General features: G+C 41.8%; 1 protein-coding gene and 1 pseudogene across 6 annotated transcripts in view; one reads left to right on the top strand and one right to left on the bottom strand.

Annotated features, from left to right (window-relative positions):
• The window catches only part of Fam193a (family with sequence similarity 193 member A), a 148,052-nt gene that overhangs the window by 109,283 nt on the left and 14,654 nt on the right, over positions 1-24,115 (bottom strand). The window lies entirely within an intron of this gene.
• LOC114092617 (small ribosomal subunit protein eS24-like) lies at positions 7,729-16,918 on the top strand (annotated as a pseudogene).

The following is a 24,115-nucleotide window of genomic DNA, read 5'->3' as shown; positions in this document are numbered from 1 at the left end:
GAGGTTACAGAGCAAAAAACTGGTCTAAGTGCTTGCAGGGAAAAGAGAGCACACACTTGCTTTTCAGGCAGGTGCAGTCAGACACTGGCAAAGAGAGTTTGGCAATAACAGATGACAAACTGGGAAAGGTCAAATGGAGGCTGGAAGGACAATTCCTAAGAAGTGCAAGTTGCAATATCTTTCTCTATGGAACTCACTTGATGGTCGGTCACTAAAATGGTGTCTCAAAGAGGGTCTGGGTTGTGGCTCAGTGATAGAGCACTTGCCCTGAACATGTGAAGCACCGAGTTTGATCCTCAGCATGGCATAAAAATAAATAAAGATATTGTGTCCATCTACAATTAAAAATATTTTTTAAAAAGGGGAGGTCTCAAAGAGCTCCAAGAAACACTGACAGGGATGCAGAATTCAAGGAGGGAACAGGGGCAACAAGGGAGGGACAGAAATTCACCCAGATCCTTCCCTGCCCTTTCCATGTAGGAATAAAAGCCTACATCTGGGGGTTGGAGTTGTAGCTCAGTGGTAGAGCACTTGCCTAGCACACGTGAGGCATTGGGTTCAGTCCTTAGCACCACATAAAAACAAATAAATAAGGGTACTGTGTCCATCTACAACTAAAAATGTTTTTTTTTAAAGCCTTGGGCTGGGGATATGGCTTAAGAGGTAGCACGCTCGCCTCGCATGCGTGTAGCCCGGGTTCAATCCTCAGCACCACATACAAAGATGTTGTGTCTGCCAAAAACTAAAAAAAAAAAAATTAAAAAAAAAAAAAACTCTCTCGGGGCTGGGGATGTGGCTCAAGCGGTAGCGCGCTCGCCTGGCATGCGTGCGACCCGGGTTCGATCCTCAGCACCACATACAAACAAAGATGTTGTGTCTGCCGAAAACTAAAAAATAAATATTAAAAATTCTCTCTCTCTCCTTCTCCCTCCCTCTCTCACTCTATCTTTAAAAAAAAACAAAAAACTCTCTCCTCTCTCTCTTTAAAAAAAAAAAAAAAGCCTTCATCTGTGGGGTTGGGGCTATAGCTCAGTAGTAGAGTGCTTGCCTTGCAAGTGAGGCCCTGTGTTCAATCCTCAGCACCACATAAAAAATAAATAAACAATGAAATTATGTCCATCTACAAATAAAAAAAATATTTAAAAAAAAACCTTCATCTGTGCAGGGAAGGGCTTTGGGGAGCACTCATTGAAACTAGGGGAAGGAAGCATGGAGGGAGACTCCTGGGAAAGGGACAGGATCACACACCACCACACCAGGGACAGGTAGGAGAACCTAGAAGGCTACCTCTGAGACCCAGGATCACCAGACATACCCTAACACCGAGTTTCACTCAGAATGGGAGGCAGTACCACAACCACCATGCATTCTGAGTCAAAAGCATTCCAAAAGTAGCCAAACACTGCTGGGAGATGACAGGACAATAGACCAAGTGTGGTACACTCGAGAAGGACAGCAAAGAGGGAAGACCAAAATTCAAAATTATAGACAATTCTCTGGAAAGATGCCCTCACCCCAGACACAAGATGTCCCCACAAGAATTGGTGCCTGCGGTGCACATAAGAAGCCCAGCCATCTCTGAACAAGAACAATGCAAACTGCAGCATGAAAGGTCCAGCGGAAAGAGAGGCAGGCCCATTACCAGGCACAAAAAAGATTTATTTCAGTCTGTATGGTCCTATAGAACATGTGTATCACTGAAAAACAATGATAAAGTATACAAAAAGGCACTAAGAAGTCTCCACAATTCCAAGAGACAAAGCAATAGCAAGCAAGATTCAGATATGATGCAGATGTTGGAACCTATCTTACAGGAAATTTAAAATAATTTTAGTATGTAAAAGACCACAACTGAAAAGGTGAACAATATGCAAGACAAGACGGAGTAATTTCAGCAGAGATATGGAAACTACAAATCCAGTGGACTTGAAGACAGGTCAACAGAAATTCCCCAAACCGCAACACAAAGACCAAAGTGGAGTGGCTATTCCAGATGCACCTACTAGAGAGCTGCAAGGATCCTTGGCCCAAGCACCACCTACTCAGACTTATGCTTGAGAGCACCAGGCCAGGTATGTGAGAAGCAATTGCAGCGGTTCAAAAGAGGCTGCCAAGTGATCACTTCAGGCCAAAATGGCCGTTCTCACCTGATGGCCTCTGGTGAGAACAAAGAAAAGTAAATGCAAAGAAAACACATCGCCAGAGACATACTGAGAGAAATGACCCTTGTAAGGTTTAACAATCCATTTCTTCTGCATTTCTACATGTTCTATACAGAGCACTTAGTATGTACCTAAGACCTACGAAGTACTGAGTATGGATCCAAAGACCAAATATATGCATTGCCTCTTGGAAAAATGGCATGGGAAAAGATTGCTTTCAATATAATGTTAAGTTGTAATATTTTTAAAAATACATACATGTCACTATGGAGCAAAGAGAAGCTTACATCAGGCTGAGATAAGTGCTAACTGCCAGGTGCTACACTGACCATCTTTTTTCTATTTTTTCTCTTAACACTGACAATGACTCTAAAGTCCACACTACAGCCCTTATTTTAAAGTTGTGTAAATGAAGAAACAGAAATGCAAAGTAACCTCACCTGTTACCAGAGAGCTAGGATCTGAATCTGGTGCCCTTGCTTACCACAAGTAACTGCTGCTCTTCTAACACATTTGCCTGGGCAGGTCAGGAAAGGCTTCCTCTGTGTTCTTAGAACGCAGCCTCATTTTTCATGCAACATTTTCTCTCTAATATCTAGTTCACTCTAGTTCCATTTGCTAGGTCTTCACATTAGTAATATCCTTCTTTCTGTTCTCAAAGCATTTCCACAGAGCTAATTCTTACTAGGTATGTTTATATCTCTCCCAGTAGATTCACTGCAAACTCTTGGGACCAAGGACTCTGTCCCAATCACCATCCTCTACCAACACATCCCACAATACTACTTACAGAGCTGGCATGTCCAAAAAAAGGACAAGCAGAACAAGACTCTTCAGTCCTATTGAGCTTATCATCCATCATCTTAATGGCTTTCAAAATGAGGAAGGAGATAAGAAAAGCCAAAATGCCTGACCAAGGGATACCAAGTGATTGTGCTACTTGAGCTACCCACCAGGATAAACTTGTGTGAGCAGATCCTGAAACTGTGTGTATGCTGCATAACCAAGTCACTGCACTGTTACTTCAAAAACTATACCGCAGCCTTTTGGGGGCATTCTCCATGCCCAATTACTAAGAAAGACAATTTTGAGTCTGCTTAGATGGTTCATTCATCTGTTCGTTTGTTTATTGATTTGGTACTGGGGATTGAATCCATGGGTGCTTTAATAATCAGCTACATTCCCCCAGCCTTTTTATTTAGAGACGGGTCTTGCTAAGTTGCTTACGATCTTACTAAGTTCCCACTGGCTCAGGAGCCTGAGGCAGGAGGATCGCGAGTTCAAAGCCAGCTTCAGCAACAGCAAGGCACTAAGCAACTCAGTGAGACCCTATCTTTAAGTAAAATACAAAACAGGGCTGGAGCTGGTGGCTCAGTGGTTGAGTGCCCCTGAGTTCAATTCCTGGTCCCCCCACCCTGGAAAAAAAAAAAAAAAATCTTAAGTTGGTGAGGCTGGCCTTGAGCTCCTCCTGCCTCAGCCTCCTGAATGACTGGTATTATAAGTGTATGCCACCACACCCAACTGTTCACAGATTTTTTTTTAAAAAACAGATGATTCCAAATGGTATGCTGGCTCTAATGAGCAGCAGATAGCTGAAGCATAACACTGCACTCAGAGATGGCCCTGAAAGCTAGTGGGAAGGGAAAGTCCAACCTATAAACAGAAGTTTGAGAAGTACACTTGGTTGTACCCTTTGCTAAGAAGAAGAAATGCGAATACAGACCCACACCAACCGTAGCTCATGTTTGGCTGAATGGTCAGGAACATGGAAAGAACAGAGAAGCAGAACTGGCAGCAGAGATCTGGAGGGGGAATCAGGAGGAGCACGAGGGGAAGGGTATCTTGTGTCTTACACAAGTGTTCAACAATGACATCTGCTGCAGAAGCAGCTTCTACAGTCAGGCATACTAAATTGTCTCTTGATCTCTTTCCCCAATGCTTTTTCAATGGACCTGTAAACAAAGAAATACAGTAACAAGAATGGAGGAATGATGAGGCTGGGGATGTGGCTCAGTGGTAGAGTGCTTGCCTCACCGTGTGAGGCACTGGGTTCGATCCTCTGTACCACATAAAACAAATAAATAAAAGTACTGTGTTCATCTACAACTAAAAAAAAATACTAAAAAGAATAGAAGGGCTGGGGTTGTGGCTCAGAGGTAGAGTACTCGGCTAGCATGCGTGATGCACTGGGTTCAATCCTCAGCACCACATAAAAATAAAATAAAAATATTGTGTCCACCTATAACTAAAAAATATATATATTAAAAAAAAAAAGAGGGGTGAAGTTGTGGCTCAGTGGTAGAGTGCTCACCTAGTATGCATGAGGCACTGGGTTCAATTCTCAGCACCACATAAATAAATATAAAGATATTGTGTTCACCTAAAAAAAAAAATTTAAGAAAGAAAAAAATAGAATATAATGGAGGAATAAATTTGCTCAATAGCACAGACTCTCACCAAGGATGATCTGGTTACTATACTGCTGATGCCTAACCTGCACAACACCTAAGGGAGATGAGCAGTTGTCAGATAGTAAGTTAACTATATTGAGCCCCTTATCAAGGAGAGGCCAGTGATTTGTCCTCCCTGGAAGAGACATTCTTCTTCTTTTTCTCCCTTCTTTTGGGGGCCTGAAGGTGGGGCTAGGGATTGAACCTAGGGTCTTCCATATGATAAGCAAGTGCTCTCCCATGGAGATACAACCCCAACCCTGAGATAATTATTCTTGATGGATTTGTCTTCTGTTATCAGTCAGAGCCCAGTCAAGAGCCAGAAACTACATAGAAATTTGAGCAGGGATAGTTTAGCATTTTTAAAAAGTATTAGCTAATAATTACTAAAGGGTAAAGAACAGAATTAGCAGATACTGGGAACAGCCACTTACCTAGGCCAGGGGCAGAAAAAAACAAATTTGGAAGAGTTCTTCCATCCCACCTGCTGCCAAAGCTGAGATTCAGACATCACTGGAGAAGGGTGGCCACAAGCTTGGGGAAGGAAATTTGCTAAGGCACCACAGGGGAAGCTAGCAAGCAAGAAACTGCCCTCTGAGGTTTATCAGAAAGCCAGCTTCCAAGAGCTGGTGGAACTCACGGGGAAGTTGCCTGCAGAAGTGCTGCTAAATGCACTGAGGAACCAGCGAAGATAGCAGGGAAGCAGCCACAGGAATGCCAATGAAAACTGCTGTTGTGAGCACCACCGGATGCCCTACATGCTGGCAGAGCATCTCAGGATCAAAAAGAGAGGAAGGCAAGATCAGAAGCACAATCTTCTGCAATGTTCTACAGTGCCCCATACTGACAAAACTTACTGTTGGCAAAACTTTTTGTTGGCAAAAGAGAATGTTTGGCTGGGCCACACCTGTAATCCCTGATACTGTGGAGACAGACAAGAGGACCACAAGTTTGAGATCAGCCTGGGCAATTTAGACCCTGTCTTAAGATAAAAATGAAAAGGCTTGCAACGTAACTCAAGATTGGAGTGTTTGCCTAGCATATGCAAGGCCCCGGGTTCAATTTACACTATTAGAGAGAGAAAGAGAGAGAAGGGGTGGGGCAGTGTTCAGGGACCATATGAAGTGTCACAAGTAGGGCGATGAAGGGCAAATTTGGAGCCAAGCAGCAATGAAATGTGAACTGGCACACCTTCCTGTTCACATATGTACTGGTTACTGATACACTGCCTCTGAGCTCCAAATTCACTCCTTTTGCTATTCAGCGAAATGGAGCAGGGGTCTTGTAAATACTGATACTCTTTGACTTACAATGGGGTTGCAGCCCAATAAGACCTCTGAGAGTTGAAAACATCCTAAGCCAGAAACATTCAACACATCTAACCTACCATTCTTGCTGAGCAACACAGGACAATATAGAGTACAGATCGTTTTCCCTCATGATTGCAAGGCTAACTGGAAGCTGTGGTTTGATGTGGTTTGGTCTCTGGGGCTCTCAGTTGTAGGACCACTTCCAAAGTCCAGAACTGGAGAAAGCACACATCACCGTAGGCCACCATCTCCAGAAAGAATTATACTGGACATAACTAGCCCAGAAAAAGATCCAAAATTCAAATTTCAAAATATAGTTTCTGGGGCTGGGGTTGTGGCTCAGTGGTGGAGCACTCGCCTAGCACATGTGAGGCACTGGGTTTGATCCTCAGCACCACATAAAAATAAAGGTATTGTGTCCATCTACAACTAAAAAATATATTTTTAAAAAAATATGGTTTCCAGTGAATATGGTTTCCCTTTCACACCAGGGTAAAGTTGGGAACCATCTGTAGTTCTCCTTTGCCATCAGTAAGAAATTAATTATGCCTTGTCAGTAGAGGGAGCTGCAGGGATAGTGTAGGAAGGGCTTCCCTCTCAGATTTTGCAATCATATGGCACCAAGCTCCTGGAAAATCTACCTCTGTTGCCTCCACTGCTCAGCTCAGACAGTTTCTCCAAAGCTGGACATCTGCCAGGTGCAGCTTCTTAAGTATTGGTGATATGTGCTTTCTCCAGTTCTGGACTTTGGAAGTGGTCGTACAACTGTGAGCCCCAGAGACCAAGAACTTGCACTCCAGCCTGTGTTAACTGCCCCCACACTCTCCTCAGCCCCATACAGACCTCCACCCTCAGGGGTCCTGCAACACTGGCTAGTGAGCATGTTTTCCAACATTCATCCCCATGGTGGCTTAGAGTTGCCTTGGCCCAAGCCATACAAGGAAGAGAATTCCAGCAAAGGAAAATCTGTTGCAGCAGCAATAGATTCCAACAGTGGTGCCCTGACTGGTTCTTCACTGTTACTAGCCCATCAACCTTGGCTTACTGAAGCCTCACAGCCTTGTTTCTCATGGCCTTCCCAAAAAGGCACCAAGCAACCCAGGCTTCTCACCTCAAGGAAGACCCTGACTGCCACCACACATCCATCTGCCATCTCAGTTTATCTGTACCCCAGACTGTGGACCAACTCTGACCTAGGCAACCTGGCTAACCAGTGAGCTGTAATCACATCTTCTCCATAGGTCTAAATTCAAGTGCTGCGGAGAAACCCCCTTTCAAATTTGTCCTTTCTTGGGTACTATCCCTCAGCACTAGAGTATCCATGAGCATTCTCTCTCCAGTTTATGATTACTCTTATCACAACTTAATAATTTCTTCAACAGCCAAGCACAGTGGTGCATGCCTGTAATTCTAGCTACTTGGGAAGCTGATGCAGAAGAACAGAAAGTTCCAGACCAGCATGGGCAAGACCCCCATCTCAAACAAAACAATTCTTTAGCTTATGAAAAATCCTTATTTAGGGGCTGCGGATGTGGCTCAAGCGGTAGCGCACTCGCCTGGCATGCGTGGGACGCTGGGTTTGATCCTCAGCACCACATGTTGTGTCCACCAAAAACTAAAAAAGATGTTGTGTCCACCGAAAACTAAAAAATAAATATTAAAAAATTCTCTCTCTCTCCCCCTCCCCCCTTTAAAAAAGTAAAAAAAAGAAAGAAAAGTCCTTATTTAAATGACTGGTTTTGCCTCCTGACTGGACCAGACTGCATACTGCTTGTTCCTCAGCATCACTGTCTATGGACTGAAGGAATGGCTGTGGCTGTTACACAACAGATCAAGAATCTGCTGGATGTCAAGGTGAGGTAACAAACTTGTGACTGTGCATTTCACTCTTTTGCCCTATCTCCATCATCCAGAAAGGAGACCTTTGGTGTCAAAGAACTGTCCCCAAGATGCAGTATATAGTCTGCACAAATGACCATGACATGGTACTCATTCTCTATAGATTGATTCAGGAGAGAAAGGTTTAAATGAAAGTAGCAACTCTCACTGTTAACATTAATGACCAATCTAGGAAAACTTTCCTTCCCAGCCCCACAATTGGGGGTTCTGACAGTTTAGAAGTCTTAATATCAAAAGCTGAACAGTGACAATGTGCTCAGTACACCAGAAGTTGAGCTTGGCCATCTGGACTCCTCAAACCTCTGAACCAACAAGAGAAGGACAAGGTCACAAACAGTGTGCTGCTTGCAATGGTGAAAGCTATAGGTTACAGCAACAAAGGAGGCAGAATCATCAAACACTAGGAGTCTGGGCATGAAACTTTGGAAGGCACTCAAACCAGGTAAAAACCAACCAACCAACCCCGACCAGAGACAATCAAGGGTAGAGAGAAGGTGTAGGGCTGGGGTTGCAGCTCAGCGGTAGAGTACTTGCCTAGCATGCGTGAGACACTGGATTCAATCCTCAGCACTACATAATAAATAAGTAAATAAAGGTATTGTGCCCATCTATAACTAAAAATAAATAAATAGATAGATAAAGAGTATGTCTTTAAAAAATATGGGGACTAGTGCTGGGGTTACAGCTCAGTTGGTAGAGTGCTTGCCTCTCATGAACAAGGCTCTGGATTCACTCCCAAGCAAAACACACACACACACACACACACACACACACACACGGAAGGGTGGGGACTGAGGATGTAGCTGAATGGTACAGCACTTGCCTAGCACACATAAGGTTCTGAGTTCAAGTCCTAAAACTGAAAAAAAACAATGTGTTTCTAAACAACCCTCCTTCCAAAATGTTGACTACTTTTCCAAAAACAGTAACATTAACACTGATAAGTTTTTCCAGCCATCTGAATCATGTAAATCTGCCATAAACAGAATGAAGAAAAAAAATAACATTAACTCTGAACCACATGTCCCTCCTTAAAATTTAGACAGCAACAATTTTGTTTTTATATCTACATTTGTTTCTAAGAAAAACATCTGAAAAAAATCAAGAATATACTAAAATAAATTAAAGGAGGCACACAAGCAGAACGCCTCTCATGTCTCTATTAGTGCCTATCACTATCAAGGGGGAAATTAACAAATAGTTTGCACATCAGGAGTGTCTGAGGACACACTGCAGAAAGGTAGTGCCATTGAAAAAGCCTGGATCTTTCCAGACAGCATGCCTATATTTGAATCCCAACTACATCTCCTAATAAGCTGTGCAACCCTGAGATCTACTTCCACCTTTAAAAAACCAGAGTTCTTTTTTCTGAAAAACAGAGATATAGCACAAGGTGTTGAAAATATTAACTTTGTTTTCTGTTTTGGAGAAGAGGTCTTTCCTATGTTGCCAGGCTGGCCTCCAGTTCCTGGGCTCAAATGATCCTCCCACCTTAGCCTCTTCCCCAATAGCTGGGACTACAGGCATGCACTACCATGTAAGGCTCTTAAGTTTGTTTTTTTAAAAAGCAACACTGAATGCTATGGCTTCTTAGAAAATGTGTATGTATCCCAGAGGCTCAGGAGGCTGAGATAGGAGAATCACAAGTTCAAAGCCAGTCTCAGCAACAGGAGAGGCACTAGGCAACTCAGTTGAGACCCTGTCTCTAAAATACAAAATAGGGCTGGGGATGTGGCTCAGTGATGGAGTGCCACAAAATTCAATCCCCAGTACCTCCCCCCAAAAAGAAAATGTATATGTAAAATAAAAATAGATGATACAATAGGGGTTGAGTGCTACTCACAGTTTACCCTTGAGCAAGTAATTAACCCAAGGCTCAGTTTCCTTATTTATAAATGGAGAATTAAAAAAGAAAATAAAAAACCTACTCAAAGGGTTGCCATAAAACCAAATGAGATACAAGTGGTAAATACAGAATGTAGTAATCATTAGTCAAAATGACTGCTAATTATCACCATTAATTATCATGACTAATTTTTAAGAAAAGGCAAATTAAACACACAAAAATGCATGACTAGCAATATTAAAATGAAAAAATATCATAAGTGGAAAAATTGTTTTATTAACAGAAGGTAAAACCTTGATGAAAACAGAGTCATAACAGTTTGTTTTTGCGGTACTGGGTATTATTAAACCCAGGTACTCATACATGCTAAGCATATGTTCTGCCACTGAGCTACAGGGGCTCACTAAGCTACGCAGGCTGGCCTCAAACTTGTGATTCTCCTGTCTCAGCCTCCCACACAGCTGGTACTATAGATGTGTGCTACCATGCACTACAAAAGTCATAAATTTTAACATATAAATGAACCTCTCACAGTAATAACCGTTAAGATCTCCAGGTAAGGGGTGGGGATGTGGCTCAGTAGTGGAGTTCTTGCCTAACATATACAACGCCCTGGGTTCCATTCCTACATGCGGGGTGGGGAAAGTAGTTGAAACATGGCAAACCTTGTTGAACTGTACTGCACAATTAAAATGGTTAAAGTGACAAAATTTTTGTTCCATGTATTTCGCCACAAATTTAAAAATAATTTAAAATAAAGGAAATCTAAACATGAGGTGGGAAAGGGGATATGATGGTACTGAAAATAAGGGGGGAAAAAACACAGAAAAACATACCCCCTCCAAAAAAATTAAAAACCACAAACCACAGGGCTGTGGGAATAGAACAGGAAGGACGGTAGAATGAGACAGACATTATTACCCTATATACATGTATGATTACACTACTGGAGTGACTCTGTACCATATACAGCCAGAGGAATGAGAAGTTTGTATACAATGTCAAATGCATCCTATTGTTATATATAACCAATTAGAAAAAAAAAAAAACACACAAAACATACAGTACTAAATACCAAGTCCAGGAATGCATTCCAGGACATAAGGTCAATATGCTTAAGAAAAAGATGAAAAAGATTTTGGTTTTTTGACATTTTAATTTTTTAACTGACAAATACCATACATATTTATAGGATGTCAATGTGTTGTTTCAATATATGCACACATTGTATAATATCTGCATACACGTATACATTATATAATATATCTCCTCAAACGTCTGCTACTTCTTTGTGGTGAAAACATAAAAGCACAGGAAAAAAATCTTTCTTCTAGCTCTTCTTGAAATATACATTACTGTTATCTAGTCATCCTACTGTGCAGCAAAACCCCAGAATTTATTCCTACTAACTGCAACTTAATACAATTATTAACCTCTCCCCAACTTCTATCTTCCCCCTACTTTTCCCAGACTCTAATAACCATTATTCTACTGGCAACTCCTAAGAGATCAACTTCACTGGATTCCACATAAGTGGGGTCACACAGTACTTGTCTTTGTGTACCTGGCTTACTTCACTTAGCATAAAGACCTCCTCCAATAAATTATGATTTTCATGGCCAAATAATATTCCATTGTATCTCTGTAGCACATTTTCTTTATCCACTCATCAGCTGATGGACACAGGTTGATTCCACATCCTGTACTGTGAAGAGTGCTGGAGCAAGCATGGAGTGCAAAAGTCAACATGTGATTTCTTTTCCTTTAAGAACATACCCGGAAATGGAATTGCTGGATCACATGATAGTTCCTTCTATAAAGGAAATTTGCAGGGGGCGGGGGGTGTCACTAGGAATGGAATCCAGGGCCTCATGCATACTAGGCAAGCACTATGAAGTTTTTTCATTGTTGTTGTTTTCTGGTGCTAGGGATTGAACCCAGGGCCTTGTGTATGGTGAGGCAAGCTGGATCCTGCCACCACCACAGCAGTGCTCTAGCCTTCAGCAAGGCCTCAGCCTTTCTGTTTCTGCCTTTTCAGCGTAAAATCAACAGGACAGGCACACCCACCATTTCAGGCTACTGTGAAAATGGAAGGAATGCATACACCTGGATGTTCAGAGCAGCTCTTGATGAAAGTCAACTAAAGTCATGTCCTAGATGTGTGGCAGAGCTACTCAGTAACTACCTCATTACCTCTTCTACTGCTAACACCAAAAATACCATTCGAAATCTTCGGGCATGATGGTGCACACCTGTAATCTCAGCAGCTCAGGAGGGTCACTAGTTCAAAGCCAGTCATAGCAACTTAGCAAGGCCCTAAGCAACTTGGTGAGACCCAGCCTGAAAATAAATAAATAAATAAATAAGACTCAGAACTGGGGACATGGCTCAGTGGTTAAGTGCCCCTGTGTTCAATCCCTGGTACCAAAAAACAAACAAACAAAAAATAAACTAGTCTAAAATTTTACTCTACACACAACCTTCCAACTGCTTTCCTCCAACACATCTTTAAATAAAATTACTTTTCTACCTCAGAAGCCACTACTTCCAAGTCACTATCACAAATAGCACTTTTACACATGTCCAAACAGAAATTTGCTGACAGGTGTTGCAACAGCTGCCTTGAGCCCCAGAACCTGTCCTCTCCTCCAAGCTCAGGAGGAGGACCATTAGCCCCTTACTGTATGGCTGTGCGTCAAGGACCCATGACGAGGTCTCACATAAAAACAAGAACTGATACACTTCTGCAAACATGAACTAAAATACAGAGAATGTCAGCAAACTAACCTAAGAGCAGAACCTACAGGGAAGGTAAGCCAGGCACAAAAGAAAAGCCAGGACAAGTCATCCAACAGGGAAGGGCAGGAGCACAGCCAGGCTGCTACCAGAGCTGACACTCTCAGCACTTTTTCTCTTAAGTTAGTTAAACTGAGTGGGCTTCTGTTTCTGGCAATCAAAAGAATTCTAAATACAACAGAGTAGGAAGGGGGAGGGAAGAAGCTGCAGAGAGGAAAGAGAGGCCCTGATGTGCCCAGCACTTGAGGGCTCAACTTGGTTCCCAGGAGATGGGACCTGACAAAGCCCATAATATTGAAACTTGCCAAAAACACACATTCTGCTAAACTAGCAAAAACAAAAGTTCCCAGCCCCCAAGTGGAGGCTGAAAAGTACTCTACCCTGTGCTGGGTAAGTGTTCATAGGGCCTGTACCCATGGGGGTAACTGGTCCACCTATAGACACACTGTCTCCTGAACTGCACACAGCTTTGCATCTATGGTCAGGCTTATTTTCTAAGCCACTCTACAGAGAGAAAAGAGTATCCATCATTCCAGTCAAGAAAACAGGTGAGAGGGCCCTTTACTGTTGTGGTATATATCAAAAGACTGTGCCATGAACTCTGTAAGGATGAGTAACAGTTCATGAAACCTCAGGAAAAGTTAAAGACAGATGGAGAAAAAATGGAGATTTGGTTTCTTTTGATTCCTCACAAGCTATGTCATCAAACCACACTGCAGAGATTAGAAATTGCTTCTTCAGCTCAGGATTTCTGAACCTGGGAACTGAGGGACAAATCCAGTGTGGCTCATAGACTGCACTACTTATGAACAGAAGACACATGAAAACACCGATTCAACCTGCAGGAAGAAATAAGAATAATATAATTTGTCCAAAGAAGTACAGTATTAGGGGCTGGCGCTGTGGCTCAGTGGTAGAGTGTTCATCTAGCATGTACTAGGCACTGGGTTTGATCCTCAGCACCACATAAATGTAAAATAAAGATATTGTGTGCACCTAAAATTTAAAAAATAAATATATAAAAAAAGTACAGTGTGTTAGTCAGCTTTCCATTACTACAACCAATACCTGATATAATCAGGTTATCGAGAAAAGATTTACTTTGACTCATAGTTTTGGAGGGTGCAGGGGGACTATGGTCTCCTAGTCCCCCTGCTTCTGGGCCTGTGGCAAGGTAAGCACATCATGGTAGGAGTGTGTGATGGTACAAAGCTGCTCACCTCATGGCTAGGATAGTGGCTGGGATCCCACTATCCCTTTAACAGCATACCACCAAAGACCTAAAGACCTTCTACTTAGACCAACCTCTGAAAGTTTCCACCACCTCCCCAAAGCATGTCAAGCCGAGGACCAAGACTTCAACAAACACACAAATACACACACAAAGACTTCAACACATGGGCCTTTAGGGGATATTCCAGATCTACACCCACAGCATATAGATTCAAACTGGCCCCACAGGCTGAGCAAAAAGCAAACAGACGGCAGACACTTGCCACTGCCAAACTACCCAGAATCACTGATGAGGCAGCACATCACGGTAAGAATGTGTGATGGAGCAAAGAAGCTCACCTCACAGCAAGAAAAATAAATAAATTTTGGAAATTTAATTATTAGATGTGAAGCTGGGTGAGGTGGTAAACACCTGTGATCCCAAGAGGAGGATGGCAAGTTCAAGGTTAGCCTGGCCAACTTAGCAAGACCCTGTCTCAAAATTTTAAAAAAAGGGCTAAGGATGCAGCTCAGTGGCAGAACACTTGCCTAGCACAGTCCTGCTACGGGTTCAATCAGTAAGAACAAGAAGGAAGGGGGGAGGGGGAGAAGGGGGGGAGGTAAAGGGTGGGGAGGAAGGGAGTGAAAATCCAGGACCCAGCAGCATGCAAAGCCTGGCTCCCTTGCTGCCTCAGGACTTCTGCTCAGCATGATCTTCTCAGGAAGACCTCTAAGAACTTTAATGCTACACTGGAGGCACATGTCCTTCCTCCTGTCCCGCTTCATGTCCCACCTCAGGCCTGCCCACCCCCACAAGAGGAAGCACGGGTTCTGTTCTGTCTACTGATGTGCCCTCAGTGCCAACAACTCCTGACATACAACAGATACTCTAGACCTCTGATGATGAACCAGTGATTTAATGAAGCCCCAGATTTCAAATATACCCTGACTGAACTTTCCTTATAGCTCAAGAGTATTTCAGTGTGCCAGGCAAGGTGGTTCACACCTGTTACCCCAATGACTAGAGAGGCTGAGGCAGGAGTATCCCAAATTGGAGGCCAGCCTCAGCAATTTAGCAAGGCCCTGAGCAACTTAAAGAGACCCAGTATCCAAAACAAAAGAGTATTTTGGTGTTAGGACTGGGGGTATAGCTCAGCAGCTGAGCACTTGCCTATCACCAATCCCCATACCGCGGGGGGGGGGGGGGGGATGAGTGTTACATAACAGAATTCTCCTATTAAAAATGACAAACAGCACTAAGCTCATATCTGCACAACCAGCCAAATAAACCCCCATTTTTTCTCTCAGTACTTTTTGTTTATTTTTAATTTTGTTTGTTACCAGAGATTAAACTCAGGGGCACTCAGTCACTGAGCCACATCCCCAGCCCAATTCTGTATTTTATTTAGAGACAGGGTCTCACTGAGTTGCTTAATGCCTCCCTATTGCTGAGGCTGGCTTTGAACTTGAAATCCTCCTGAATCGGGGCTGGGGATGTGGCTCAAGCGGTAGCGCGCTCACCTGGCATGCGTGCGGCCCGGGTTAGATCCTCAGCACCACATACAAACAAAGATGTTGTGTCTGCTGAAAACTTAAAAATAAAATATTAAAAAATTCTCTCTTTCTCCCCCTCTCTCTCTCTCACACTCTCTCTCTTTAAAAAAAAAAAAAAGAAAGAAAAAGAAATCCTCCTGAATCAGCCTCCCGTGCCGCTGAGATTACAGGCATGTGCCACCGCGCCCTGCCAGCCCTTTTTTCATTTTGAGACAGAGTCTCACTAAGTTGCCGAGGCTGGCCTCAAACATAGGATCCTACTGCCTTAGCTTCCCAAGTGGGCGTGCACCACTGTGTCCAACAATAAAACCCAATTTTTAGAAATGTTTAAAAAGCTATATTCTAAGATTGCTGGCAACAGAATTTCCATTACAATTTATCAACTCCACACACACAGGTCCTGCACATGAGTGTTTCAATAAATACCTATAAACATTAAGGCAAATTTTGTTTATGTCCTGAAATGATCTAAAGACTTAACCCTACTCAATCATGAGATCCCATGTCACAATAAAGAGAAAGGACTTAATAGAGTCCTATTATAATCCAGAATCAAAATTAACTAAATCTGGACTCAACTTTGCTATACACAGAAAACACATTCAATTACCTCCCAAGTACTAATTCTTCAAATAACTACCTCTACCTTCTTCAGAGTGATGTCTCTTGTTTTTTTCCCTTTATGTTCTGGCCACTAAATTTGGTAATACACATACAAATACACATACACCTCACTGTAACGAAGGCTAGCCTAGAATTTTTCAAAGGACCATTCAGTTCAGCAGTTTTCAAAATCAGGACATTAGCAGGACTCTAAATTCACACTGGAGAAAATTTCTATCTCAAATATGATATTAAAATTTTTAGGGAACTTAAAAAAAATCCACCTAATTCTGTATTTCATTTGATTCATCTAACACTTACTGGCTATGATCAAGATATTATGCCTTAGCCAGGGGTGGTGACACAATCCTATAATCCCAGCAATTCGGGAGCCTGAAGCAAGAGGATCACAAATTCAAAGCCAGCCTCAACAAGTTAGTAAGACCCTGTCTCAAAATAAAAAGGACTGGAGTGTAGCTCAGTGGTAGAACATTCTTGGGTTCAATCACTAATACAAAAAAAAAAAAAAAAAATTCCTACATTTGTTAAATTTCCAATCTGATAAGAGATAATAAATGTGTAGGTTAAAAAAGTATTAAGTGTGGGATTTCTGAGGATTGGCTACCATTGTGAATGATTATCTAGACCAGGAAATTCAGGACCAACTGACTATTTCAGAGGAAACAAATGGTCACTGATGTTCTTCACCCTGGGAAAGCAACTGTACCTAAGAAAAAAATTTGAGAAAAATTAGCCAAAATGTACAAGACCAGACCAGATATCATCTTTGTGTTCAGATTCAAAACCCATCAGAGGTGGCAAAACAACTGGTTTGGACATGATTTATGATTCCTTAGATGATGCAAACAAAAAATGAACCCAAACATAGACTGGCAAGACCAAGCCTGTTATGAAAAGAAAAAGACCTGAAGAAAACAGCTAAAGGAACACAAGAACAGAATGAAGAAAGTCCAGGGGGCTATGAAGGCAAATGCTGGTGCTGGCAAAAAGCCAAAGGAGTCGGGTTGGGGTTGGGGTTGGGGTTGGGGTTGTGGCTCAGCGGTAGAGCGCTCGCCTCGCACTTAGGAGACCCTAGGTTCAATCCTCAGCACCACATAAAAATAAACAAGTGAAATAAAGGTGTTGTGTCCAACTACAACTAAAAAATAAAATAAAATAAAATAAAATAAAATAAGCCAAAGGAATCAAGATTCTGCAATGACTTTATCTGTGGTGATTGTGCAAATTTTTCCCAAGGATTAATAAACTGTAAAAATTTTGTGTCAACAGAAAAGTCACTGCTTGGTTGAGAGGACCAGAAAAGGAAGCATCAGACCCTGAGGGACAAAGATTAGCTTACAGGCTTGCAAACCAGGGAGGATGGGTGGAAATGAGAGAAGAGCAAAGGGAACTTTGATCTGGGTGTAAGAAAGCACATGCCCAGGTGAAGGGGACTAGAGAACCCATCTGAAGAGGTGACTGAGACACCTAGGAAGCCTTATGCTTCAGGGATCCTCAGTCACTAGGATCCAGGCTCACATGCCACAGGCCACCTAACAGAGTATTCACTGAAGTGAGGCACTGGAGTAGAGCATTCCTGAGATCACCTGTATCCGTACAGTACCAAGGAAGACACTATGATGAATGCTATTTCTGTGCAGTAAAAAATATACAAAATAGGGCAGGGGTGTAACTCAGTGATAAAGCACAAGCAAGCCCCTGGGTTTAATCCCCAGCACTTAATAAACAAAACAACGACAACAACAAAAATGCACACAAATACAAACACAAAATACGAGATAAAAATAAAACTGTATTTTTGTATATTCATTTTCTTTTCTATTTAAAATACTGAAAGCCTTTATGTATAACCAAAAATTATAAAAAAAAAATATTTAAGGAGATCAATACAACTTAATATATTTCATTATTTTTTTTAGTATCCTGTTTTAATACTTTCTGCTAAAACCAGGTCTTGGAAGCACCTAAATCCAATTATTTAGACAGTCTGTTTTACTTTCAATCATTGCCCCCCCCAAAAAAAAGGTCCTTCTCAAACACATGTGGAGCTAAGTGGAAGAAGTATATCACTAGCTGTACTTACTAGCTCAGGACAGTTGGTTTCCAAACCCATCCACATATTGTGCAAGGGCTTTGATGAAATTCAACTAGTCAATTCACATCTTCCTCACAAGAGGTTCTTGTTCTTACATGGTGACCAGAGAGTATCATGTTTCTGTATTCTTAATAAAAAAGTTCGAAAATCTACTGTTATAACAGGAAGCTTTTAAACAAGCTGAAAAACTCATTCCCAAGTTTAAGTGTTCAGTAAGATGACCATTTATATTATTCTTAGCAAATACACAACACAGTGGAGACAATTCTAAACATCTATTTCAAAACATTCATTATAGCAAATTTTTCTCAAAAAGCAATTTTCTACTCATTGTTAAAATGTCACCTTTACCTTGAGAGGTAAAATTATATGTTTATTTTTCTCAAAAATACTGAATTTGCTAAGTAACTTTCTACTGACAGCCACTTATTACAGAAAAGGTTAGCAATTTAGACCATTCATCTTTATGTAAAAGAAAAATACTTCATCTGAACAGGCAACACTTTTAACCCGCCACAAGATAACCAGCAAACCTCTGTGTCTTGCAAGTATTTTCATAGTCACTCCCACCTCATTACAAAATATTGTAAAGATTTAGCACTCTGTAAAGGTTTTGGGATTGCTGTAGGCACTCTCCTGTGTGTCATGTATTGCTTTTTCGGCAGTCCTATCTTAGCCAGGAAGCCTTTTTTTTTTTTTTTTTTTTTTTAAATTACGAAGAAGCTGCTCTGGTGCATGAGATGTAGATGTAGCTCAGTGGTAGAGCACTTATCTAGGAGGTTCAATTTCCCAACACTTGAAAAAGAGGGGCCTTCCCCCTCACCACTTAGTTCTAGTTTTACTACAAAACCGCTACACAAGAAATAACTTCAGGATATACATGCTCTGCCTCACCCCATATCCCCCCAAAATAGTATTTCATCAGAATCTAGCAAAGGCACAGGATTACTCCTGTTACAAACACCACCTTCCATTATACCAGAGCAAACACCCCATGATTTAATCTGATCATTTATTTTTCTTTCTTATTTTTTTTTTTTTTTGATCATTTATTTTTCAAATCTCCTGCAATTGTTTCTATGGAATACTCCAAAAGCATTTGCTGACAAAGCAATGTATTTCTTTTGTTGCCATATTGTTTCCTATGTATTATTCTAACATTCAGCCCACTTTCCCACCAACTGCTACAGAAAGAGCTTTTCCCAATGGCAGATGTCTGTCTTTCAGTACCGGATAAGAGTGGCAGATGTTGCAGACTGGCTCTACCAACTCCACAGCTGAGTGCTGTACTTGGAAATCCAGCAAACATCCTGTTCCTCCAGACCTTTTAAAAAGGCTGAATGTACCTAATTCTCCATATTAAGTATCTGCCCCTGGTAAGCCAGCTAGAGCTGCTTCTGCAACTGAACCCTACCGAATACAGAAAAATGGCCTAGAAGTCAGGCACAGTGGTGCAAGTATGTAATCCCAGCAACTTGGGAGGCTGAGGCAGGAGAATCACAAGTTCTAGGATAGCCTGGGCAATTAAGTAAGGTCTTATATCTCAAAACAAAACATAAAAAGGGCTGGAGTGTAGCTCAGTGGTAGAGGTAGAGCACCCTGGGCTCAACCCTCAGTGTGAACATAGATGTGTGTGTACACACATATACATACACAAAAGAAAGAACAAAAGAAATATAGGATAGAAACTTTGAAAGGTTTAAGCTTGAGCTTAATGAAACTATAAAAACATGAGTAACTAATGTCTTCAAACACAGTCACAAAATTTATAGGAAGTGCTTTCTTCTGGACACATTCTTTTTTTTATTATTTTATTTTTTACTTTTTTAAGAAAGAGAGAGAGAGAACTTTTTAATATTTATTTTTTAGTTTTTGCGGACAAAACATTTTTGTTTTTGTATGTGGTGCTGAGGATTGAACCCGGGCCGCACGCATGCCAGGCAAGCGCGCTACGGCTTGAGCCACATCCCCAGCCCCTGGACACATATTCTTAAAATGTTTTGCCAGCTATAAAGGCGTCCCCACTCCCCAATCTCTTAAAGTGAGATAACCACTTCAGGTATAGCTGGTCACTAATAAAGTGAATATAAATCCATATCTTGAATAATCTTTGGGAGCTGACTCTGCTTAGCTTTTGTTTTGTTGTTTTTGTACCAGGAACTGAACCCAGGGTCACTTAACCACTGAGCCACATCCCCAGCCATTTTTTGTTTTTATTCTGAAGCAAGGTCTCACTAAGTACCCTGGGCCTCACTAAATTGCAGAGATTGGTCTTGAACTTGCATCCTCCTGCCTTAGCTTCTTAAACTGCTGGGATTACAAGCATATGCCACCGTGCCAGGCTCTACTTAGATAATCTCTAACTTTGTTATGTGGCTAGGAGAAGCTGGTGCAGAAAGCAGAAGTGCAGGCTCTACCTTGTGTGTTCCTATTATCCCCCATGTTTTCATGATGAGCACTATCTTTAATCCAAGGTTTGTTTCAGTTTAGCCTATCCTATCAGAACCAGTTTAATTAAAACCAGACAGTAGGGCTGAGGATGTGGCTCAAGCGGTAGCGCGCTCGTCTGGCATGCGTGCGGCCCGGGTTCAATCCTCAGCACCACATACAAACAAAGATGTTGTATCCGCCGAAAACTAAAAAAATAAATAAAAATTCTCTCTCTCTCTCTCTTTGAAAAAACAAAAAACAAACAAAAAAACCAGACAGTAGAATCTATGAGTGCACCAGAGGAGCGCTACATAAATGCCCAGTTTTCCACAGCTGTATACCTCAAGTGAGAATACACGTTAAGTCACAAGTCCATCTCCCTCCCGCCTCAGGACTGCTCAGAATTCAGGCAAGATCCCTGCACTGCAGATCACCACAGTGGGCAGTGAGAGTTTGTAAAGTTTAGTGTCCTACCTAGAAATTAAGTGCTGGGCTGGGGACATAGCTCAGTTGGTAGAGTGCTTGACTTGCATGCACAAAGTCCTGGGTTCAGTCCCCAGCACCACCAAAAAAAAAAAAAAAAAGAAAAGAAAAAGAAATTAAGTGCCAACATGTTCTTCCCACAGCCCAAACGGTTATCAAACACGCATGACAGGTCCCTGACACACACTTCAGAGACACATACAAAAGGCAGCAGGTAATCACTGAAACTGAATGACACAGAAATGACAAAGAACTGTCATAAAGTTAACAAAGACCTTCAGGATTATCTAGCACAATTTTCTTATCTGACAAATACTGAAAAGGTGCCCAATGCACAACCACATATGGTTGACCTGAGACCTTTTGACAAAAACTTTTTTTTATGTATTTATTTTTTTAGTTGTAGATGGACATAATACCTTTATTTTATTTATTTATATGTGGTGCTGAGGATTGAACCTGGTGCCTCACACATGCTAGGTGAGCCCTCTACCACTGAGCCACAATCCCAGCCCCCAAAACTCTTTTTGACAAGTTTACTAGTAAACAAACCAACAATGTCTAAGCATTATTATATAACATGGGAAGAGTACAGTCTGAACAAAGGTCCCAATCATTCTTCCACAATGTTGAAGACATACCAACCTCCCATCTGAGTTTCCAATTATCTGTCAGAAATACCAAATGTAAATCTGAACTTGAAGAACCAACCAAATACAGAATCAAATATATAATGGTAACTGGTATGGATATTGAAGTAAGTGAACTCACCAAAGCCAGGGAGTAAGAGAAACAATAGTCAAGAGAACCACAATGCAGCTATACATACAAAGACAAAGTATTTTCCAGAAATTCATATATAATCAAAGTCAAATGCAAAAAAGTTCAAAAAGAATCATGACCAAAAAACAACTACAGGTCTTGGAAAGGATGTGATGGCTTAATAACCTTGGGAAAGACTGACGACAGAAGCAGATACAAGAGCTGGAAAAGGGGATAAAACATGAATGGAGGAGAAGAAAGCAGAAGCAAACAATATCAACCAGTACCACTGGCCAGGATTTCAAGTCATTTGGTGGACAGGAGAAATCTTGTTGGATAAAATGGTACCTTATAGGGTTAGGCAAAATCAAAAGAAGGACTGAGGAGTAGGGAAGAGAAGTTGGAAGACTCAAAATATGAACACTAAGAAAAATAATACCATGAAAGAGGAAAGATGCAGGACAGAAAAGTTGACACCCTGAAAAGGCCTTGGGATAACATATCCACTTATAAACTCTGCAACTGAGTTTCCATCAGCCACAGACTCACTTAAATCCAAGAGTTAAGAAGCTCTGCAATATTGAATTAATCTGGAAAAAGCATAAATGCTTTCTTCAAAAGCAGAAGGCAAAGAAGAGATTTCAGGGAAGAAGGTAGAACTGCAAGAACTCCTGTGGAGTGGCCTGGGCCTCAGCAACACTGCTGAGTGTGTATGAGCTATGTGCTTGTCAAGGACAGGCACCAAGGAAACCTGGAAGGGAGGTAACGACTTGGTCTAGAGGAAAAACATGAGCCCCACGGGGACAGTGCATGACCTCCACCTTAGAGAGAAACAGCAGTTCCCTTCCCAGAAGACAGGAGAGTCCCAAGAAGGCACGGAGGTGAGAGGAACAGCCTGCTCAAGCTGTGCAGATGCATCACACAACCAGCACAGCAAGACCACTAGGCCTGGAGGACTCAAAGCCTGGAATAAGGAGATAAAAGGAAGCAAAGAGCAAGATGGATGCTGACCAGCCAGACCCAATCAGCAAGGCTCTGGCGGGCAAGGGATAGTAGTAGGAGCAAGTGAAGGTGCCACCAAAGAAAGCAGAAGATTCTCCCCTGCTCAGGCGGAAGGGCAGATGGAACAGGAGTAGGGAGGGTGGAAGAAAGCAGCAGACCAGGTTCCAGACTAAGGCTTGGAGGAAGAGAAAACAGGCTGAATGAGAGCAAGGAGAACTAGGATAGCAAGACAATTTTCTTTTCTTTTACTTTTAATTTTTTTAGTTGTACTTGGACACAATACCTTTATTTTGTTCATTAATTTTTATGTGGTGCTGAGGATCAACCCAGGGCCTCATACATGCTAGGCAAGTGCTCTGCCACTGAGCCCCAGCCCCAACCCCAGAAGCGGGAGGCGGTACTGAATCAGGGGCACTTAGCCACTGAGCCACATCCCCAGCCCTATTTTGTATTTTATTTAGAAACCGGGTCTCACTGAGTTGCTTAGCACCTTGCTTTTGCTGAGGCTGGCTTTGAACTTAAGATCCTCCCATCTTGGCCTCCCAAGTGGCTGGGATTACAGGCATGTGCCACTATGCCCAGGCTTCAGTTTTTGTTTTTGTTTATTTGTTTGTTGTAGTGCTAAGAATTGAACCCATGTTATTGTGCATGTGAGGCAAGCACTCTACCAGCTGAGCTATATTCCTAGGCCCTCAGCTTCAGTTTCCTACCTTGAGTGAGGACTAAGTAATAAATGCCACTAGAAATTGAAGGTGCTGACTACAACATTTAGAGGAATTTTTCAAACTCAACAACAAACACTACCTCAGCAAAAGGAAAAAAAAAAAAAAATCACCAGTCTCGCAATACTCTAAGTCTAATCTGCTATGCCAGCGTGCCTACCAACAAACTGCATGGATCATCTGTAAACACACAAAAATACAATGAACATTTCAACTCACAGCTTATGGAGAGACATTTAATCACAACGACCAGCTGACATATCCAAACCCTCCTATTATTCTAATAAGGGAAGGAGGAAGACAGTAGCTACAATTTAGAACTGTTAATACATGATGCTGTTTTTTATGCTTTTAAAAGCAGAAAGCAGGGCTGGGGTTGTGGTTCAGAGGTAGAGTGCTCGCCTAGCACGTGCGAGGCCCTGGGTTCGATCCTCAGCACCACATACAAATAAATAAATTAAATAAAGGTTTTAAAAAAAAAAAAGCAGAAAGCAGCTGGATACAGTTGCACACACCTGTAATCCCAGTCATTTGGAAGGTTGGGGCAAGAGGATCCCAAGTTCAAAGCCAGCCTCAGCAATTTAGCAAGATCCTAAAGCAACTTAGCAAGACCCTGTCTCAAAACATAAAAAAAAAAAAAAAAAGAAAGAAAGAAAGAAAAAAATAGGACTGGAGGTGTGATATGGCTCAGTGAATAAACACCCCTGGGTTCAATCCCTGGTAACAAAAAAAAAAAAAGGAAGCAGCAGCAACAATATATAAGCACAG

This window comes from Marmota flaviventris, chromosome 7 (assembly GCF_047511675.1).
Source record: "Marmota flaviventris isolate mMarFla1 chromosome 7, mMarFla1.hap1, whole genome shotgun sequence".
NCBI classification, from domain to species: Eukaryota; Metazoa; Chordata; class Mammalia; order Rodentia; family Sciuridae; genus Marmota; species Marmota flaviventris.
Note: the sequence above shows the minus strand (reverse complement) of the source record. Positions and strands in the feature narration are given on the sequence as shown.